Source organism: Heloderma suspectum, chromosome 13, assembly GCF_057233095.1.
Source record: "Heloderma suspectum isolate Gila_16-S chromosome 13, 16-S_ref, whole genome shotgun sequence".
Classification (NCBI taxonomy): Eukaryota; Metazoa; Chordata; class Lepidosauria; order Squamata; family Helodermatidae; genus Heloderma; species Heloderma suspectum.
In genome coordinates, this window is record NC_139470.1 from 3,521,351 (window position 1) to 3,544,335 (window position 22,985).

The 22,985-nt window shown below is 49.1% G+C and overlaps 1 protein-coding gene across 1 annotated transcript in view; it reads right to left on the reverse strand.

Moving 5' to 3' along the window:
- The window catches only part of WSCD2 (WSC domain sialate O sulfotransferase 2), a 71,407-nt gene extending 49,625 nt beyond the window's left edge, over positions 1–21,782 (reverse strand). Inside the window, exons 1-5 of the mRNA XM_084820224.1 lie at positions 21,207–21,782; positions 8,042–8,210; positions 5,582–5,746; positions 4,541–4,626; positions 869–920 (exon numbers count right to left, since the gene is read on the reverse strand). The gene's annotated coding sequence lies outside the window, so the exon portion shown is untranslated. The remainder of the gene's footprint in view (positions 1–868; positions 921–4,540; positions 4,627–5,581; positions 5,747–8,041; positions 8,211–21,206) is intronic.
- Between the last annotated feature and the right edge of the window lie 1,203 nt (positions 21,783–22,985).

Sequence of the window (22,985 nt, forward strand, 5' to 3'; positions counted from 1 at the left end):
TCTCAAGCACATAAACTGAAAATTGGCCTGCGCCGGAATTGAAAGGCCAAGATGGTTTTGTATTCTGCAGATCATCCAGAAAAGAAAACCCAACACCTCCCAGCCACCAGACAAGTTTGCCTCCCTGAAGAAAGCCTGGAAAACTGGGAGAGCAGCAGGATTTTGTGGCTCTTTTTCTACCATGACATCAAAGCAATTTTAAGGGTGTTCGCTCCCCCTCCCCAAACAGCATGGCAGGCAGAAATCCCACAGATGTGCCTCTCCCTCCACCCCCAATCTATGCTTCTCCCTGCTGGAAATAGCTTTACCTATTGAATGAGCATCTTTTCATGTCACTAGCTGGTAAACCCATGGATGCATTAAAGATGGCAAGCATATCAAGGGCTGCTCTTTTAAAAACTGAGGGCTAGAACATTGCTTTCCTCTTCTTTTATTGCAACAAGGTGCTTGGGATTGTGCTGGCCCTGTTTGTTGTAGTCTGTAATAAGCAGGGCTGAGGGGTCTCTCTGCTCCCCGGCCCAGCAGTGCACTTGTGGTTTTAACATCAGGCAGTGATGGACAGAGAAGCCAAGCTAAGGAGAGGAGCAGTCCCTGGTCCAGGAGTAGCAAGGGAGGGAAAGACCTCCTTCTCTAGCCTCTAGGCGGTACTACGGAACTCTGTCTTGGCATTGCTTGATTTCTAAATTGAAAAGTTTGCAGGGAGTCAGGCTTGCTTGTGCTCAAAGGGCCACCTTTCCGAAAGCTGGCACTGCATAGAGAAAGCTGGCACTGCATAGAGCCTCATAGAGGCTGAGCTGCAAACCCAGGCGGGGCCCAGTTTGTGTCTTGAGAGCTCCTCTGCAATATTGGAACAATGATACTGGCCTACCTTATAGGGTTGTTCTCACCATTGCAACGAGATAATGGACACTCTTTGAACACTGTAAAAAGAAAAAAACCAACAGAAAGGCAAAGTACCATCAGGATGACAGTTTCCTCACATTCCATAGATGAGTCCAAAGAGATGAAGAGAATAATCCCCCAGCCCCCCCCACACACACACACACAGCCTTTGCTAACCATCGTTAATTTAGTTCTCCCCCCCCCCTGTAAAGAGAAAAAATATGACAAAAGTCCAAAAATAACTTAGTAGAAAATAAATGGAGAACACTGAATGCCATTAGTTTAATGGGCCCTAATGTTCTACCATCTGCCTTGAGATGATTAAGTAAAAAATATCGCTGGTGCAGACGGCATGGAGTATAAATAAATGTTTTAATTCTGCTTCCTCGTGTAATTATTCAAACCGGTCTTGCTCTGTGAAGTTTATTGCAATCAACGCCAGGGTCCTTCCGTTGTTCCGGGGGAGAGGGTTGCCAGCAGGAGGAGAAGGGACGGGCCTTCTAGAAACTTCCGCTGCCACCTATTTTGGAGAAGGAAAGGCAGAGGAGGGACACGCTCCGTGCCTCTGGCAGGGCTCCTGTGCCTTTGGTGGCTGCAAGACGGGCAGGCATTCAAGAGGTGCATGGAGTTGCAGCGACGTGGGCCTCTGTCTCTGTCAAAGGTCTCTGCCTGCCATGAAACTGTGGAAGGCCCAGAACCCACAGCAAAAAAGGTGGGAGTCTTAACTTAGAGCAGCCTTCCCCAACCTGGTATCCTCCAGATGTGTTGGGCTGGATCTCCCATAATTCTCAGCCAGCATGGCCATGGGAGGGCACCAGGCTGGGGAAGGAGGCTGACATGGGCATCTCTTCCTCACCTGTAGGATTCTTCGCTCCCTTCCCTACAGACCTTACACATTATGTTAAACGCCTACCGTGCAGTGCCAACTGCAGTTTAAAAAATGTAATACTAAGCGGTGTTCTCCCCACCCCGGCTCACTTGCCAACATTTCTCCTGAACCCTCTTCCTTAAACCAATGGGCCGGCAGGAAGTAGGAACTGGTCCAGCAGGAAGAGAACAATATTTGGGATGTCGTTAAGGGGAAACAAATGGTCCCATTACAGTACATATTTACCCGGCCCCCCGGCCCAGATGGAGGATGCTATGTGTTTGTTTACTGGGTACCAAAATGTCATGGGCATAAGGCACAACACAATGCGGGTCTTGGGATTCTCCTTTGCACACACAAGCCAGCAGCCAACTGGAAGTTTCCAGAAGCCCACAAAAGATGGCAGGGAGTGGGGGAAGTGGTGTAGATGAAACTTCCCCATCTCTCCCCCCCTCCCCACTGCTGCTGCTTGCCACATTCACCAGGGAAGGAACAAGAGAGAGACAAGAGCGTTCATGCTTCAGCACAATTAGCTGAAGTATTAATTGCAGATATGCAAATATGTCGTAATTGACCAGAGACTCTTGTGGTTCATGAAGGGGAAAGATGAGTTCCAGATGGCTTGATCAGAGTAATTTCAGGCCTCGCTTTGGAGGCGGTTTGCGAGAAAGACCAAGTGAAGAGGCAGATTGTCAGGAAGCATCTCTGGAGAGAAGTGAAACACGTTGCCCAACGGCAGCCGCCCCCACCAGCAGGAGCGGAATCCAGAATGGGGCTCTTGTGACGCTCTGGGTCTCCATCTGGCTAGTTGGGCTTCCATACATGCAGAGATGCAACATATCTCTGCCTATCGCCTTTCTCTCTGCCTCCCCACAAAAATAACTCCCAGCGCAGCCATCACAAGCCACCTCTCCTGGTACCAGCGCAAACATCTTTCTGCAGAGGGCAAGACCCTTTCCACACCCCCAACCACGTACCGGGAGCCAGAGTGGATGAGTGGGCCACTAAATGATTCATCGGAGACTTGTCTCTCAATTGCTCTGCAATTACAGGGCACCAAGCTTGAGTTACCGCCGTCCGCAGCCCTGGCGCGATCGCCTGGGCGAAATACGCTCGAGTGTTTCTGCAGACCTCTCTGGAGGTTAGGAGGGGGAGAGGGAGATGTCTTCGCACTTCAAAAAACCCAGTCAACAGGGAACTAGATGAGCTTCCCCCAACCCAGCACCTGCCAGGTGTGCTGGACAACAATGCCCATAATCCTCAGTCAGCATGCTGACTGGGGAAGATGGGAGGTATAGTTAGACACATCTAGAGGGGGCCCAGTTGGGGGACACTGCCATAGAACCTAGGAAGGAGTCTCACAGCAGGCATGCCCAGCGCTGAGATGTGGCTCCGAGAGGTTCTCCAAAATGGACTTTGGCCTCGGGCCACAAGAGGCTCCTCGCCCCTGACTTATGCCATGCTTGCTCTGACTGGCAGCGGCACTCCAAGGCTTCCAGCAGCGTCGTCGGCTCCCCCCAGCTGCTACCACGTCCTTCTAACGGGAGGAGGCGGGGATCAACCCTGCAACCTTCCCCAGGCTCTGCTGCTGAGTGCTGGGTTAGGGTCCGTCCCCACTGCTCTTTGCAAAACGCCTTCCTAAGGGTCATAGTGCTTTCCTGAGGCCTGCCTAGGGATGGCTGGTGCTCGAGGTGGCCATGAGTCCCCAAAGATTGGTGCACCACACATCTCATCCCCGGTCCCCGTCCGCATCTGCGATCGCTGCCCGCTCTGCATGATCGGGAAACTTGCGCAAAATGAGCAGTGATGGCACGTGAAACTTATGCAGCTCTCCCCTGTTCAGTTTGCACAAATAGAGTAAAGCGGGGCTGATGCAGTCCGGGGGGACTTTGAAATTTGCACAATGATGCAGTCCGGGGGGAATTTGCACAAATTTGGGGGATTTGCACAAATCAAACACAAGCACATGTCTGGCAATTTATGTATATTTTCGATGGCACATGTTCACGCTCGCGATCATATCTGAACTTGCCAACAGTGCGTTTTGCGAGCAAAAGCAACATTCTCATACGTGCCCAGGACTGTCCCACTTCCAGTAAGTGAGGGAGGCAAATCACAGCCACATGAAAGTGGCAGGACGTTCCATGCAGGAAATAAGTCCTGGAGCTGTGCTCCCGTGAGTTTCTCCTCCATTACACCACTGATACCAGATGACAAGGACAAACCAGGGGGGTGGTTGCCCCCAGCCACCCTGCCCTGCTTGCAAGCACCCACAGAAAAAAACAGTTCTTGGCCAGATGGATCTTCTTTGGTCTGTCTTTGCAGGGCAATTCCACCCCAGTATTACAGATTCTGTAAACGAAAAAGCACACTTCTAGCCTTCCCTTGGGGAATGAGCTTTGAGTTTAAGAGAGGAAAGAAAGCTGGAAAAGCAGAGTGGTTATTCCCAAAATCTGCAGTCGTGACTCTGCATATGGTCAGAGGCACTTGGCTATGGATGTATTCATTTGGGGTGAACAGAGGTAGCAATCCGATGCTCTGTTTGCCCGTGGATCGCACCAAAAGGGAATTTGGGCCACCTCATACGGACTGTGGCAGGGCAGCTGAAAGGGGGGAGGTCTCACACCGGCCTGGTATGTTGGTCCTGAGTGCATCTCTGTGTTTCCTTACCCTGCGGAGGTTTTTGAAACCCTGTTTACACAGATCCTGTGCTGTGAAGCAGAATGCAAGGCCTGACTGGGTGTTTGGGGAGACAGAGAACAAGACAGCACATTGAACTCAAGGACCCACCATAAGCAGCTCTCAGTCCAAGCAAGAACACACACGGCTCTCTCAAGGAGCGGCCAAATCCAACACTTGCCTTGACATTTTAGACACTGAAAAAAATTAGAATAAAATGAGCTTATTTTTCTTGGCTGGGCTGAGGAATCTTGGTGGCTATGCTCTGCAACTTGATATAGTGTAGTTAGGATGGAAAGATCTGTCCATTTCGGTGCCTCTTTGTTTCTCATCTTTCCAGTCATAACTACATTTGTCCCAAACTTTGAAAATTTTTTAAGACGTTCACCTGAAAATTTGTATGCATTTTTGCAGGAATGTCTCCTAATATGTGCATTTTTGTACACACTTTTGCTTGATATATGTTCGTATATTTTTGGCCAGCAATTTTCCTAACACATTGCTTTTTTTACTCTTATTTGCATTAATATACCCATTTTTGTGCACACTTTCCCCCCGATATATGCATTCTTGTACGCATTCTTTGGAGAACTCTGTTGCAAAATTCAGAGAAGCGAGGATTTCAGATAACTTGAATTTCAGTTGGCGTATTGGCTCAAAAGGGCAAAATTAGGTAAGTTCGTATTAAAATGTGAACCGAACAGATTCCTCCTCTATTCCTAAATCTAGTCCAGTGTCCCATGTCCCACGGTGTCCAGCCAGACACCTCTGTGGAAGCTCATAAGCAGGGAATGAAATCAACACAACCTTCTCCCACTGTTGCTCTCCAGCTGGCCTGGCATTCAGTTGTATACTGCCTCTGAACATGGAGCTTCCACAGAGTCATCTTGGAGAATAGCTTAGCTACATGCGGGCCCTGCAAATGCTGGAGCTGCCCCCCGCCCCCAGTCTGTAGACGACACTGCATGTTTTTTAATCCATCCCTAACTGGCCTGCTGAATAAGGTGGCCAAAAAAGAGGAAAGGCGACACCAAACAAAGGAGGGCCAGAGAAGCTGCCAATTTGCATACATTTGCATCTGGGAATGTATATGTGTAGATACACATTTAGAAATAATTATTATAATTTAAATAAAAGGGGAGCGCATCTCACCACAGAGCAGAAGATTGTGGCCAGGTGACCTAAGCTCCTGTCTATGCAGCTTGATGTCCAGGTGCAAACTGCAGATGGGCAACAGAAGTTCAGGTTCTTTATCTTTAAACCAGGATTGGACAGGAGAGCCGTTCAAATGGAGGATATCTTCAGATTTTTGCAGCTCTGTAAAAGAGGACACATCGCCACCTTTTGAACAGCCAGGTCTTCCCATTCTCATTTATTTATTTATTTATTTATTTTATTACATCTATATCCCACCTTTCTTCCATTTCCAGGGTAGAGCTCAACAAGCTTTTGTTGGCTCGTCCCCCAGACTTGGGTCCATTTTCTGTGAACTGGCCTTGACTCAGTCTGCAGCAAGTCAGGCCAGTTAGTGGATTTGCAGTGTTTTTTAATTTGCACAAATTACAGCTGCATTTTGCACAAATTATGCAAAATTCAGTCACAGTTTGGACAAATTTCAGCCACAATTTGGGCAAATCTGTATTTGCACACAAATTACACCCCACCCCCCCATACAGAAAAAGTCCTTGGAGTTCTGGGAAAAGCCTTGGCACAGCTCGCAAATGCAAGCCAAATGTGGCAGGCAGCAGAAGTCTGCCAAGCCCCCAAAGGGCTGTATTTCCAGGAAATGATCATCCCTAATTCCATTCCCATGAGAGAGAGAAAACAAGTTCTGTTGATGCAACACCAGTGCTTGTTTTGCCTAGTGGAATCATTTCCTTCACTTTAAATACCATGGCCAGGCCTCATCCAAGTGCCAGCTTTTGTTCTGTAGCCCCACAATCTATCATGGCGATGGTTTGCCTGAAAAGTAAATTACTGACATTCAGGCGGGTGTTTTCCATCGCGGCGTCTCCTCCGTTGCACAGCTGCTCTTTGACAACCAGGTGCCAGTCAGGCTGAGTGCGGGATGAGAGAAGAGTCAGCAACTGCTGGGTTTGGTCTGAAGCTGCACAAAGCCAGCCTTTGACTTATGCATGGGGAAAAATTACCCCTGCATTTCACCTCACCTGACACTGCGGGATGCGTTTCAGGGTTCCTGTTCAAGGAAATACTTCTGTTTTTCAGGAAATATTGCAGTTTCAAGAACTGGAAGTCCTGGGTTCAAATTCTTTATTTGGCTATAAAGTTCCCTGGAAGACCTTGGCCAGTCACTCTACGAATCAGAACTGATCTTTGCAAATTAGGGATGTATGAGCATTTCATTAATGTTTGCAAATCATATGAACAGGCCAGGATTGCAAATCTGAATGAGAAAGTGAACAGGACAGCATGTTCTCCAAAAATGCTCACAAATCCCCAAACTCGCATTTGTGCTCAAAAAATGCACATTTTAAAAAAATGTTCCCTTTCAAAAGCACACATTTTTTTAAAATGCACATTTTTACTCTTTACTCTACAGGGGGGAATGTGTAACGTGTACTTTTCCCATTCGACCATAATGAGAGAAGCACCCAAATGATGCAGGGAACAAGGTGAGATGAGCTTCGAATTGGTGTCCGGAAACTCTGGGCAATCGCAAAAATCGCTTGTTCACCCAGCCCTACCACAAATTCCAAAAGGAAATGACCTGATCGGCATCTCTCAGACTATCATGGCGACAGGCCGGCCCAAGACATTTTGCTGCCTGAAGCAAAGGATGAGGATTCGTTTACACCTTTTTCACAGCCATCTGTGCTAGTTGGCCTTTGGGTCAGCGGTTGGGGAGGAAGTTCCTTCCCACTGCCTACCCATGACGTCGGACTGACAAGTCCTGCTGACAGATCTGTCCAAGAAACAATAGAACTCCTTGTTGGTACATCATTGGCTTGTATCAGGGACACACAGCCGACAAACATCCAGGCATAGTCATTCTAACATCCCACTCACAGGAACTGGGGGAGTACAAAGTTATTTTCATTTCGCTCTGCTGATGATGTTGAATTTTAAATTTAACTGATAGTCGGAGGTCAGCTGCAGGGGATTAAGCACTCTCAAGAATGCCCCCAACCCACCCACCCAGTCTCCGACTGTCTCTAAAAGCTTGCCTGAAACAGCAGGCGCTGTCTGGAGTCGGAAAGAAATGTGGAATTCATTGCAGCACAGACAGAAAAACCAAACTCCCCCAAAGAACCTCCCAGCAACATGTCCGGAAGGAAATGGCAACAGAGTGGATGGCTCACACCTGACCACCATCTGCCCATGAGGAGAAGTTGGCAACCACAACCACCGCACTTGGTTCGTCAAAGTTAGGGATGTATTCCGTTCGTTTTTGATCAGGATGTACCCAGTTTGCACCTTCCGGACTGAACAAGAGTACATTTGAAAAATGTTCATGAAACATACATGCACGTTTGCTTTAGCCAATGGGAGAAGAATGTGTACATTTCAAGGATGAGCACAATTGATGCACACATTTGGAAAAAAACGCATGAAAATACAGCCAGAAAAAAACAAAAACAAAACAGCACTCACCATCTGATTCAAACTCAAGTTAGACTTGAATTTGGAGAACGTGGGCCTGCTAGGCTTTGGCTGATTCACACATCCAAGCCAAATTCGGCCTTCAGCTTTCAGGATTATCCTAGGTTTAATGTGTCTTGGGCAGGAGCACTGATGCATCACCAAAAAAGAGGACATGGATCTGCATACAATTTGCATATGGTAATTGATACATAAAGAAGCAAAACTTGAAACCATTACTATAACTGAAATAGAAATGCAATTCATCTCAGCCCAGTGGAGAAGGCAATGACCAGGGACGCTGCCGGCTTGCATTATCTGCTGTTCAGGCTCTGCTGTCCCTTCTGAAACTGCACTTGGAATGCACAGCCCTTTGAGGAGAGGGCTGTCCTCTGTCAAGCGGGACACATGACCACCTTAAATGCATCACCCCCATCAGAGCCGGCTCCAGAAGGCAGAGGGCCATAGCTCAGTGGAAGAGCCCCTGCTTTGCAGACAGAAGGTCCCAGGTTCGATCCCCAGCATCTCCAGGCAGGGCAGGGAAAAACCTCCTTTCAGGGTTGCCAGTCACTGGGCTGGATGGACACAGGGTCTGATTCAGTATAAGGCACGAACCAGAACATTTCCAAAGTTTGTGATACAGTTCGCACACACACACACGCACACACACACACACACACACACCCATGCAAAAATGCATGCGTTTTTCTAAAAATGGAAAATTGCTTGGAAAAAAATGCATATAGCTTTGGGAAAGTGAACACAAAAATGCCAACATTTGAAAACTGCATACAAATGGAGACGACTGATTTGAAATCCACAGATGGGGATTCAGCGCTGGCATGGCAGGGATTTAGTACCTTCCAGGTTTTTTCTTTTCTTTTCTAATTTAAAAAGGTGCACAAAATGCACACAACTTTTCGTGCAGATGAAAAACATATTTCACCGTCAGATGCAAAATCGGGATGGAATGAAGGTCGCAGTGGAAAAATCAGAACCTGAGCAAAATTGCACTTGACAGCTTCACCAAGATCTAGAGCGAGATCGTGGCTTCGCCTGGCTCCATATTGTCTCCAGCACCCTTCCCCAACCTGGTGCCCTACAGGCATTTTGGACTACAACTCCCAGCATTCCTCACCATTGGCCATGCTAGCTGGGGATGGTGTCCAAAACATCTGGAGGGCACCAGGTTGAGGAAGGATGGCCTACGCTGACGGGACGCAGCCCTCGAGGGTGTCCGACAGGAGTCTTTCCCAGCTGTACCTGGACTGGAGATGCTGGGAATTGAACCCGGGACATTCAACATGCAAAGCCAGTGTGCTGCCACTGAGCCACGGCCTTTTTCTTAAGAGCATTTGCCCACTTCGAGGCTTTTAGCTCAGTGGAGTACAGGGGCTACTGCAGTGCAGATGAATATGACAGGCATCGTAGTGCAATGCTGCTGATGAGAGGTTTCGGCAGCGAACCTGGGTGTGAGGAGACCAGGCCAGCGCACCTGCATTTTCGTTTCTGAAAAGAAAGAGAGAGAGAGAAAAGGAAGGAACTAAAACCCTGCCGTGCCAGCCCTATCTATGGATTTCAAAGCCACTCTACTCCATTAGTATAACCCATTCAAAGTGCAGGCTGTTACCTTGGGAGAGAAAAAAAGGAGACCTGGTATTTCTAAAAAAAAACATAGACAATGCATCCATTATATCTTAGGTTTCCAAGTTCTGGCTTTGGGGAGGGGTGACGTTGCAGGAATGCATCGTCCCAAGGCTGCCAAAACCTCTTGGGGCCCAACAGCCAAAGTCTGGTGTTATCCGCAGTGACCCACAGTGGCCTCCTCAGAATTCCAGCATATTAGGGCTGCACGAACCTGAGCAGAGGGATATTTTCCTGGATAGAGGAAGATTGGCTGCTGCCAGTCACTGTCAAAAATACAGAGCTAGATGGAGCCACATGGCCCACAGCCCGGCTTGGTATAAGACAGGTTCCTCCTTATAATAAGGGTGTGGAACCTTGAGCCCAGAGGCTAAATCTGGCCTGCTGGGGGGGGGGGGGGCAAATGGCCACACCCCCTCCCCATAGCCCCACATTTTCCCTCTGACTGCTAATCATTTGATGGTTTCCTGGCTTTGCATAGCTTTTTTCTCATTCAAAAAAGTTGAAATGCCTCTGTGAAGGATTGCTGGAACTGAGCCCAACCTTCCGGCAAGGTAGAACTGCTCTGGAACTAATTCCAACCCTCTTGCAAAATAGGACTGGCCAAACCCAGCCTTCTGGTCCCCAAAATACCCAGTAGCCAACCTCCTTGGCCAAGAGGCACTGAGGTTATGCAGAGAAAATCACACCAACTAAAGCCTGGATATATATTTATTAAGGTAAAAAAGGGGGTAGAGGGAATGGGAAGAATGGGAACAGCAAGTTGCATGGGGGAGTACAAAGCCAAATTACTTAAACGTACACAGAGAGCCTTACAAACGCACAACCCAGCAAAATAATAAAGTGACCGGGCCTGTCCTTAACATACCTAAGTATGGGCCTCCCAGGACAGCAATGAGCTGTCAGCAGGTCCAGAACCACCAGGACAAAGGGAGACCCCACGCCTCTTCCTCAGCCCTCTTTTAAAGCCCAGCCCTGGCAACCCAGAGCAGATTTTCCTTCAGCCAATGGCTGACTCAGCCCCTGGGCAGACTGCCCTTACCTCCGAAGAGGCTGGAACTCCCCGCCAGCTCCAGCTGTTGCTATTCCCCAATTAGCAGCAACCGCACCTGGCCTTGAGCAAAGGGCCCAGGAGCCTCTAGGTAACCTACGATTCCAGGTGGTTGCATTAGACGGACAACACGGCCTCATCTCATGAGGGAAAACAGGCCGTCATTCTGTGAAGCCTCTCCTAAGGCGTACCGACGGGCAGTCAGAGAGCATCAAGCAAAAATGTGCTGGCAGTTGGGCCCTGCCCCATCTGGCCTCCGGCCCACCCACTGCTGGAATCCAGCTTCCGGGTGCTTCTCAGAAATGGAATGAGGGCTGACAGAGGTCCTGTGCCCCGTCTTCTCGGAACCAGACTGGGAACACGGAATGGAGCCACACTGCCCCTCTGCTGGCCCTCAGAGGGTCTGGCAGTGTTGCCCCTGCCTGGTGATGGGTTGCTCAGTCCCACGACAGTGCCCTCTGGGCTTCCTCACCTGTGCTCCCAGCCGGCACATCTGGTCATGCCTAGCTGCCGTAGGTTCTCTCTGGTCAGCGTGTGGGCAAAGGAATGGCGATAACCTAGGCAAAATCTCTGCTGGAGGAAGAGGCTGCGTAGTGCAAGGGCGGGTCGGGAGCATTCTTCCATCGCTCAGCAGCCAGGCAGAGGAGTGCCCATTGGGCGTGGCGGTCAGATCATGTGCCACCAAGCCGACGCCAGGCATGGCTTCAGTGACTTCCAAAGGGCCACAAAGGCAGAGGACTGAGAGAACTGAGAGAACTCTGAGGGCCTCTTGGAACCAACAAAATGGAATCCTAATACAATATGCTGCTCCACAGCGAAGTTGCCGAATTTCATTCCAGAGAAGCTCTCGGGGGGCACATTCCAGCGGTGGGCTGGGCCAAAGGCCCCAAAGGCCAGCAAATACCAAAAATACCAGCACATTGAAGCTGAAGGGCACACTCCTACACATGTCTAAGGCCTACAACGCCCAGCACGCCCCAACCAGCACAGAACAGAATAAGTGCTTACATATTGGCCCTCAGTCCATTCTTAGTTCTCAGAGACAATCCCACCACCTCTCTGAGAGTTGAGAAAGACAGAAATTAAGCATGATTCGTACATGAGGGATGCCGGACTCCCAACTTCTGCTGACTTCCTCCTGTGTTTTATACAGATTCAAGAGCACAGGGGACTGAATAGAAACCTCTGACAATCCGAGCACCACTCCTGTGGGGCTAAACGGGAGTTTAAGAAGCCCACCCCAGCAGTGCTTTCTGAAGCCTACCCAACAGGCAGGAAGATCACCACGGCAAAACCGGGCAAGATCCACTCTGCACCGTGCCAGGCAGTCCAAAGGAGCACCACCACTGAGCATGTCGAAAGCCACCAAGAGGTGCAGAAGAAACACACACGACTTGCCTGTCTCCTGGCGGAGGCTGTCCACCAGGGCCAACTACAGCAGTTTGCCTCTAAAGCAGATTGATTCTCGGGACCCGATTCAGCCGCACCCAAGAGAGGCTGGACCTGGCCTGCAACCGCCCACATTTGCCTCACACCCGATCAGACCATATGTGTCTCCTCCAATTGGTAAGAGGAGGGATCTCTTAGCAGCTGTGGCCCGAGGGAATCCTTCAGCTTGGAGCGTCATCTGGGGCCTTCCATGCAAAGCCTGCGCTCTACCACTGAGGAATGGCCACACCCACACTGAGCTTTTGGCCAAAAAATGAGTATTTGAGACTTGTTGATAATTTCCTATAATTAATGGGACCAGAGAGTAGGGATGTCTGTCGCTAGGAAATCTGGCTCTTCTTGCGCTTGCCAGATTTCTGTGGTGCCCTTGATATGGGTTTTATGTGTGAACTGAGCCGTGAATTTTTCCTGAAATCTGAGAACTTTTCCCGTTTTTATAAATTTGTGTAAAGAGAAATTTGGGCGAATTGCAGGTGCGATTTGCATAATTTGCAGAAATTTCAGCCATAATATGCGTAATTTGCACTGATTGCAGCTGTAATTTCTCTAATTTGTGCAAATTTCAGCTGCAATTTGTGCAAATTATGCAAATTGCAACCACCACTTGTGCACATTTCTATTTACAGGAATTTTAAAAAAAAACACTAGAAAATCAGCAAACTGGCCTGCTTTGATGCAGATCGGGTCAGACCAGCTCTCAGGGAAACAAGCGAAAGTCTGGGGGGTTGAGGGGATGAAAGCTCAATGAGCTCAACCCCCCCCCCCCCCGATGGATTTCTCCGAAATCCTTACCAGAGAGGACTTCGAAGGAAGCCATAGGGCGGCCACTCCTAAACCAAGCCAAGAACCTTTCCTCCCTGGAAGTTGGTTTTACCCTGGCACAGAATCTCAGCTATTTGAGCTGAGGACACAACCTTGAGTCAAGCAACTTCATTTGCAAAGTGCCTTTTTGATCTGTCAGTGATCACACACACACGCACGCACATCCTTCCTGGGGGACTCCGTTCTGGAAACAGTATACGCTGCAACTTTTCAGAGAAGCAGCTGTATGTCCTTCATACAAGAGAGACGAAGATATTTTGCTGCCATGGCAGGCTTAGCAAACTGTCAGACTGAAAGGAGGTCGACAAAATACTAATAGATTAATAAATGGTGGCCAGCATTCAATACATTACCACAAGAAGAAAAGCATGCATATGTCAAGCATTCATCGTGCATTTAGTTGCTTGTGATTCATCTTGATACATTTTAAAGAACCAAGAATAGTTATAGATGCCATGCAATTTTTGTTCCTTTAAAAAATGAGTGTATTGCAAGGTTGTTGTTTTTTAATGTGACTCCTTAAAAGAATGGATTCTCCAGAAGCCACAGCTGTTTTTCAACACATGCTGGAGGAGTTCAAAAAAGGAATTATAGCAGACACTGGGAATGAACAGAACGGAGGATCCAGCATCACAACAGAAACCCCTTCCTGGAAGCGGCCAGTCAAAGGGAGTCTGGGGCAATTATCGCGTGTCTGTACCTTTCCAAGGCGCCGGCTACGATTCTGAAGGGCCCTTGGGCAAGACCCCCTCCATGGGCCCCCCCTCAGTGATCCCGCCTTCTCACCGCCGTTGCCCCTGGCTCCTCCTCCCTTGTCTCATCATTGCTTGCTTGGGAGGCAGAGAGCCAGGGAGCAAGGCGGCCACGGCCGCTGCCACTCTTCCTTCTCCTCACCACCGTTGTCTGGGCCAGAGCGAGAGGCAGGAGAAGGAGAAGGTTGCAGCGATGAAGAGGAGGAGCAAGGCCGGGGGGGGGGTCTTGTCACTGGGCCCCTACTGGCATGTGGGCCTTTGCCAGGTACCCAACCAGGCCTACCCTTGGCAGCACCCTTCCCCCTTCATCTCCTTAGCCAGGTCCAGACTGTTTTTGTAAAAAAAAAAAATTAAAAAATCCCAAACATTATAGGGAACCCTATAATGAAGTTCTCAGGGTGGTTTACAGAATTATATCTATATATCTATATCTATATCTATATCTATATCTATACACAGTTCTTTAAAACAGTCTATCACAACAACAACAAAACCAACAGGAATGCCATAAAATGTGATGCAACATTCAAACAAACTTCAAAGCAAGATCAAACACAAAGATGGCTCAGCATTCTGCAGCTCTAGCTGAGCAACATTTCTCAGAAAAGAATGTGGGCCCTCTTTTTCAGGCTCCCCTCAAGGCTGTGGGAGAATTTCACCACTACCACCACCCTGAGAACATCCTGCAAAAATGGTCCCCACAGCGCTGCTGTCCGCAAACAGAATGGAGGGATCCTGGCAGGCTGGCTGTCCCTGGAAAGATTTCAGCCATTACAAGCACCAGCAACAGAGAACTCTGTCCATCTCAGCCTCTCTTTTTCCCAGTCTTAAATTCAGTTTGCCCCATTTCCACAACCATGTGTGTGTGTGTTTCTATATGCATGTTAGTGAAAATAAAGTGCAAAAATGCTTTATAGCAAGGGAAATTGCTTGCAACAAATGCATATACCAGGCATATATAAAAAATTGCATGAACATTGGTAGACATTTTTCCTAATATATGGAGTTTTATATGCATATTTGTCTCATATACACAATTTTTGCAAGCCATTTCCCCTAATATAAAGCGTTTCTGCACTTTATCTTCATTAACATGCACACTGTTGACTGGAGACCTGCACTGAAAAATTTGAAGGAGTGTGAGTTTTGAAGGAGTACCGTACTTCAGTCCATGTATTGCAGCCTTTCCCAACTTGGTGCCTTCCAGATATTTAGGATGTCATCTCCCAATAGCCTCAGCCAGGAGTGCCCATTGTTTGCCCGCATGTAACACCTGGGATTTGGAGATAGACTGCCTCCCCACATGGAAGTTCCATTTCATCATCATGGCCGAGAGCCATAGATAAGCTACTCACCATGAAGATGCACAGAAAGACAGGCTTCGGCAGAATTATCCTCAGGATGCATCTAATCCCCTTTGGGAGCAATGAATTGTTAATACCTCAGCTTTTTCTAATGCTAAAATCCCATCCCTGGAGGAATTTTAAGGCAGCCCAAACAAATTCAAGGGCAAGTCCTCCCTGGATATACTTGAACATCTGCTTGCTTTCTTCCGGGGGTGGGGGGGTGGGAGGGGATGATAATCCAGCGTTGCAATTTTCCCCAGTTGGGCAACAGAAACACATGTTTATGCTGATGTATATACTGACAAACTTCTCTTTTCTCCTTCACCCAAGGTGCTCAGGGTGGATGCATAGCCGGAGCGAGCCTCCCGGCCAAATCCATCCTGCCTGGGGGCCAATCCCCAGGCTCCCCAAAGTGCCACGTGCATCCTCCCACCCCCTTTCCCAGCTTCTGTGCAGTTTCCCCCAGTTCTAAAGGGCAAAATGCCTCTCCCAAGACTGAGTTACCGGCAGGAAGAGCTTGAAGCTGGAATATGACGGTGTCTTAGCCCTGCCGTGCCCACCCCTGGGCTGCAGCCCCCGGGAGGTTCTCCAAAATGGAATTTGGCCCATGGGCAGAAAGAGGTTTGACACGCCTGGACTAAAACCTGACACGGCTCAAATTAAAACTTTGCAATAGATAAACTAGATAAGGTGCACCACAGCTTTGATTGGTAAGAAGTCGCCAATGGAAAAGACAGATTTTTTTCCGACCAACAGAAATTCAGAGCCAGTCAATTAGCGTTCATTCCAGACAAACTTGCCGGGTTAATTTGACTTCATACAAGGTAGGAAATAAGTCCTACTCAGCAGTTGCTGAAATGTTCCACCTTCCATCTTCCCCGAAGGTCAAGTGAGTTGTTCTGGCAATTCATTCCTCCCCCTCTCATGTCACCCCACCAAGAATCTTGCAGCTGAAAGAGACTTAGTGCAATCCTATGCATGTTTCGACCGAAAAAGTCCTACAATGCCCAGCATCCCCCAGCCAGCTGCACCTCTAGTGAATCTCACCTGTAAAGCCACAGTATTGTCCTCTGCAGTTCATGGATACACAATCTTTTTCTCCAATTCCAGTACTGCAGGATTAAGCACACTTTCAGGGTTGCAGCAACAGGGGGTAAAACAGCAGTGGTTGAGAAGGTATTTTATTCCCCTCTGCTTACACGATATTTTACAGACACACGTGCACAGGACTGTAAACATCTTTGCAGAAAAAGAACAGGAAAACACCTTAGGAATGAAATGGTTTTGATTCAACGTTTCAGCTAAAATTTAGGAAGAATTTCCTGGTGGCACAAGCTGTTAGAGGGTGAAACAGATATCCTCAAGAGGTGCTGGACTCTTGTTTGTCAGAGGTTTTCATGGAGATGCTTAATGGTTGCTGCAGTGTTGCTGGAGCAGTGGGATTCCCACCTCGGCTGTGGGTTGGACTAGATGACCGCTGAGGACACGTCCAATTCTATGATGATTTCCAATGGCCATGCTGGCTGAGGATTTGGGGAGTTGTAGTCCAACACATCCGGAGGGAACCTGGTTGGGGACAGCTGCTTTAGGTACGAAGATACCAAGCTATTAAGGGCTTTACGGGTCAAAAACGGCCCTTTGAATGGGGCCCGGAAATGAATCATGAGCCAGGGTGGGCATGAAATGACTGGCATAAAATTAAGCTGGAGCATTCTCTCGTGCAAAGTTCTACCTCTGAGTTACAACCCTTCCGTACAGAAGGAAATCCTCCTGAAGAACACGGGGAGAGCTTTTCTAGCACACAGTTAAAGGGCAGCGAGATGTCTGCTGCCCGAGACAAACAGACCTAAGCCATGGGGAAGCTAAAGCATTTGTGGTCTTTTCAGTCTGGGAAAGAGACACATCTGAACATGGGACAGGAGGCTTTTTAAAATTAAAAATATGAACATCTGTGGGGGAGGAAAGGCAGAAGCATCTCTTTCCAAACATACATGGGAGAGAGATCTCCCTCTTGGCTCGTCTTGAAACTCAGCATCACTCATGGCATTCATTGGCACCAGTTTCAGGACAGACAAAAGAAAAGAACATCCCCATATGGCCTGGACATCACGTATGGTTGGTTGCCATGGCTGGTGGCAACGGCCTCACTCTGAGATGAAGAGGGACCGCAGCTCTGTGGAAGAGCATGTGCCTGAAAGGACCAGAGAAGACCCCTAGTGGAGGGCCCCTACCAGTCAAAGCAGAGAACACTGGGCTAAATGGGCCCATGGCCGGACCTGGGATAAGGCCATTCGTGGAGGAAAAGGTTTAACAGCGGTGGCAGTCCCCCAACAATGGCACATCCCAGCTGATCTTGAAGATCATGGTGGACATGATCAGGGGGAAAGGAGGCAGGCAAACCCAAAAGGTAAGGAGCTGGACCTCCGAAGGCGCTGAAGGATGTGGATTTGTTTGTCGTACCAGAACTAAGGAAACAGATCAGAAGCAACCCAAAGAAGTGATGGTGCATGCACAACATCTGATTCAAGGCACACAACTCTCTCTCTGGAATGGCTTTAAAGAGCGATTAGAGATAGCCATGGAGGAGGAGACATCTCCCCGTGACCGCTAGCCATAAAAGCCAAATGGATCCTCCAGTTTCAAAGGAAGGATCCTGCTGGATATTAGATGCCAGGGTGGACAACAAGTGGGGAGGGATTGTATCTGGCCTTCAATCTCCCGGAGGCACTTGCTGGCTGTTGCTGGAGTAGATGGACCTTTGGCCTGATCCAGCAGGGCTCTTCTCAGGTTCTTGTTGCAGAACAGGGGTGTCGAACGTCTTCCAGCCCAAGGGCTGAACTCAGTTTGGGGGAAGGTCTTGGGAGTGGTGTTCCAGTGGTGGGTGGGGCGGAAGGCAAAAGGGGCAGGTCCAGAGCGCCCCCAATACCAGAACATTTTAGCTTAAAGCTAAAGCAACGGAGTGACGAAGCTTTTGGAGAGGCATTTCAACCTTTTAGAATGGGGGGAAACTGCACAGGGGCCGGGGAGAGGTGGCACGGCCTTCTGGAAACCACGTCTGGGGACCCAAGGTGAGCTCAATTGGGCCTCCAAGCCTGGAGTGCATCCTGCTGTAGAATGAAACCACCACCCCTTGCTTCGAGAATGCCCAGCTGGGTTTTCTTTCTCGATGCCCACACAAAAAGCAAGGCTGAGCGTTTAACATCCGCAGTTCCTGTTGGAAGGAGGAGGCACTTTGCGAAAGGGCGACCAAACCAATGGACTGGGAGGGAGAGCAACCCAACTGCGTGACACATTCGGGAATCTTTTCTGGCTGCTGGCGATGGATGCACCATCAGAAACTAACTAGAAGGGAGAGAGAAGATGGAGGAGCAAACACCCTAGCGCTGTTGCACATTCAGCAGCCACTGATGCACAGAACCTGCCTTGCCAGCTGGGAACTGACATGTGGCAGGCATGGATTATTCACTCTGGAAATTGGAAGATGGAGAGGAATTAGAATCCACCAGGTGAACTCCAAACCCGCCAGCTGCTCTACCCGGGTTCCTCCAACTTCTGCACTTATAGGTTAACCAGGGTGTTTCTCCAGAACGTGCTGCCTGCTGCTGGTGGTGGCACCAGGGGCGCTTTGGAGAACTACTCAGCAGGACCACGCGTGAGCTTCAGAACTTGACGGCTGCAGCATCCAGTGGAGAACCGCATGTGTAAGTGAAGCACAGAGAGGACCTTCATATCGCCCCCATGTGTTGGTGCAGCCTTCCCTAACTGGGTTCTTCCGGGTGTGCCAGACTACAACTCCCAGCAGCCCCCAGCCAGCAGCCCTCAGCCCCCAGCCATATGGAAGGCAGCCAGTTGTGCATCATGTTAAGTGCACAAGCGTACGCATTTGGGCAGCATCAGCCTGCTCTTCGGGTTTGAGCACAGCAGATCCCAAACTTCTTGCAAGTGTTCGGGTCCGACGCTTTCAGCACTGGGCCACTGCCCATATCCTCTTTGGCATTCATGAGCCAATGTTTGAATGGGATCCTTATGCTGTGTGCAGAATCTTGGTTTGTGGTGAAGAGCCATCACTCATTACTGCCCATCGCCCCCATCAGTGACTGGGCCACCCAAAGCAGCTTCTGTGCACATGAAAGGCTGTGACAAAGCGGTGCAGTGTGATAAAATCAAACTGCACAAACGGAGGCCTGTGGAAATTCCTGGGTGTGTTTGAATGCATGTCATTCCCTCTTCTTCCTCTCCAGCATGTCTCTTCTCTCCTTCTCTCTCTCTCTCTCTCTCTCTCTCTCTCTCTCTCACACACACACACACACACACACACAGAGAGAGAGAGAGAGAGAGAGAGAAATTCAACACAGAGAGAAAACATGCACAGAAACACAACACAGACAGACTCAACACAGAGACTCTCACAGACCTTGAGGACTTTCCCCTTCCCATGCGTAATATAGCTTGGCTGGCTTACAGGAGTTATCTCTTGTCCTTCACGCTGGAAGCTCCTTTCCTTTGGGTAGGGCACCCCCAGCCTCTGCTTGTCTTTCATTGATGTCGGCAGGTCTCTGAAACAGGAGATTTCCCCCCACTTGCACTAGCAAGGGCAACCGGTTTGTGGCCTCCTGTGGGTGTCACTCAATGCTTTGCTCAAGGGAGTCGGGACACACTCAAAATATTGCCCCCAGGGTGGCAGGGTGCCCCGGAGAACTCTCTGTTTGCCTTCCAGCTCTGGGAAGCAGACAGCAATGCACGGGTGGCTGAACTGCGGCAGGCGGCCGGCGCAGGCAACCTTTTCACCAGCTCAGTGCTATGGGCAAAATTCAGACTAGGTTGGAATGAACTGCAACGAAACAGAAAGAGAGGCTGCTGTGCTCTGTATCCATTTCCCATGCAAACCAGGAGCTGATCCACCCCTCTCTTTCCTGCAGAACCCATTGCTTAAGTCAGCATTCCTCAACCTGGCAGCCGCCAGATGTCTTGGACTACAACTCCCATCTTCCTCACCCAGCATGTCCAGTGGCCATACTGGGTGGGAATGATGCAAGTTATACTTTCAGCTGTCCACTCACCATATAACTTTCTTAAATCGCCCCTGAAACAAATACAATCTTTTCTTTGTTTAAAAAAATCATTACCAAAAGTTGCCTTTCCATAGATATTTGCCTTTCACACACACACACACACACACACACACACACGCACACAGGCCATTCTTACTGTGGCTGGGTGACCCTGAATAACACATATCATTAATGCAGACTAGCATCTCCATTCTGCCTGTAAACATGCCTTGAAAATGGAGGGAGGGAATCCGTCTTTGATCTTCTGTTTACCACCCCAATTCCAAATCCAAGAAGGGGATTAAAGCCCATTAAGGGGCAATTATCCTGTACTAAGTTATCTTGAGTACACCTCAAACATACACACATGCAGGCAGAGTCACAAAAGTTCATTGGAAAGACCCTCTTCTATTTCCAATATCCCCAGTACAAAGTCTAGGAATGATCCTATTTTTCCTCCTCCCACAAAGCCAGAAATCCCTCCTCCTCCCCCACCGCCTGGGCTAGCAGCAGCAATCCATACGAGAACCGGGCTTCCCACAAAGGGACTTATTTATCACCTTTCCCAGAAAACGATTCTGTCTCGTTCAAGGCACCCACACTTCAAGATTCCCCCCAGAGGGTTCAGAAAGCTACATTTTAAAAGGTGTGTGTGCATCTGTGTGTGAAATAATGTCCTGTCAGCCTGAAGGAAAAATCACGCTGCCCCTTTTCCATCTTGGTCTCTTTGCAACTCAGACCATTAAAAAAGGGGGGAGGGAGAGAGAGACCCTCGCCTCGAGCCACGCTGCTGGCCCACTGTGAACATTTCTACAAAACATGCCACAAGCCGGGTCCTTTTGCAAGCAGTGGAAGGGACAAGATCAGAGGGAGAAAAATGCGACAGCATCCAAACCATCTGCACAAGGTTCAAAGCAAAACTTTGCCCATCGGCCTGGTTGGTAACCCTTTTCTCTGGCTTGGCCGCATCTCCTGCTCTCCCAGAACATCTAGGGGTCAAAGGCCATTGAGTCCTCATGCTGGGGGCGATGCCTTGCGGTCCCCGCGCCAGGCCCTCCTTACCTGAGCACTGCAGCCTTCATGGGGTCCTCAGAGGTGGAGTCACCACCTCCTCCTGAGCTCGGGGGCTTTTGCTGGGCATCCCCCAACCCCCACGGGAGCTAGGCGGGAGAAGCAAGACTCCCCTCGCTATGCGCCGGTGTGCAAAACCAAGTTGCGCTGGGCCGGAGTCTCCCCCTTTACAGCGGGATCGGGAGGATGCCTTCTCGGTGGCTTGCCAGGGCGGGTGGCTGTCGGAGCAGCATCCCCCTTCACATGCAGCGCGCAACTCTGGTGCCAGTCGCTTCTGGACAGATGACGGTAGTGCTGAAAACACCCGTCACTGCAGCGTCCCCTCCTTCATCAGAGCCACACGCCAGGTTGTGCTCGGTCAGTGCTCCCTGCCCAGAGATAGATTCCTCCTCTCCAGAAAGGGTGGTCTTCAGCACCGGCTGCTCCCCAGCCCGTGAAGAAAGGTTATGAGGTCCTCCCCGTGACTGTGGTTCCAAAGTGCTGCGAGGTTGTTTTCTGGGCTCCCTTACTTAACATCTCTATCCGGCTGCCTGCCTCCCTCCAGCTGCTGCCGCCCGCCGTAGCTCTGCCAAGCGATGTGCTATTCGCAGGCCTCTAGCACTGCCTGCTGCTTAACTCCTTAACTGCCATCTCTGCCCCCTTTCGCGAGGAAACGCCGACTGGCTCCATCGTATGGTCACATTTCTCTTGGGCAGCACGGCAATTCGTTTGGAGACGCTGTCGGGGGTTCAACTGCAAAGGCGAGCAACGTTGTCTCAAATCTGTCACCGTCTTAAACAAAATGGCAGATTACACTGAAACACGGAAGAAGGACATCAACAAAGAAGTGGTGCGCACCATAGTATGTACGGTACTGCTTTACAGTGGATGCAAAAATAAAAACAGAAAAAGGCAGGTCTCTGCCCTCAGGAGCTTACAGTCTAAATGTCGATGATCAGAGAGACACAGGGGGAGGGATATGCCAGGGTAAGAAGGAATGGTGCTATGCCGATATATAGGTTATGTTTGGTTATGGATGAGGGGTTACACCAGAGGATTCCTGGAAAAGATGAAGAGGCAATGGCTGAGTTTTCAGTCTGCTATTTAGCTTTTCAAGGCACAAGGGCCTCACTTAGAGGGACAAAAAAGAAGCCACCTTGTCCTCACAATCCCAAAGGTCCCATAGGCAGTGAGGCAGTTGGGTAACTGGGAGAGCAGCGTTCAAGCGTCACTGCTGTGCAGCCTGGGCACATTGCTTCTCTCTAAGCCTCAGTCACCATCTGTAAAATGGGAGCAATCACAATATTATTATGGCAAATGTCAGCAACTTGGTGAATGTCCACATTCACTGGTACTTAAAGATGTCTGCGAGATTCAGTCTGCAAATTCCAGTATGATCTGGGCCTAGTCCATACCTCCTGGACTATTGTGCAAATCAGAACTTAGCCATCCAGCAGTTTTCTCATGTTCCAAAAGTTCAATCGCAGTTCTTACCTAAAAGATGGAAAAATCAAAATACATTTGCAAATACAACATTTGAAGAAGAAAAAACATTTTGTGATATGTATTTTGAGAGAAAATACATTTAAAGGTATACATCTAAATGCACATATTAATGCAGATTTTTTTAAAAAATAAGCAATTTGCAGGTTATTGCAGAAATGGGCCAGAACACACTTATGAACAAATGCATGAGAAACTGATAGGGCCAGAAATTGATTGATTCCTCCACCCCTACTGGTCATTTTAGCAGGATGGTAGGGAAATGTCAGAGAACTCTGACACTTCCTA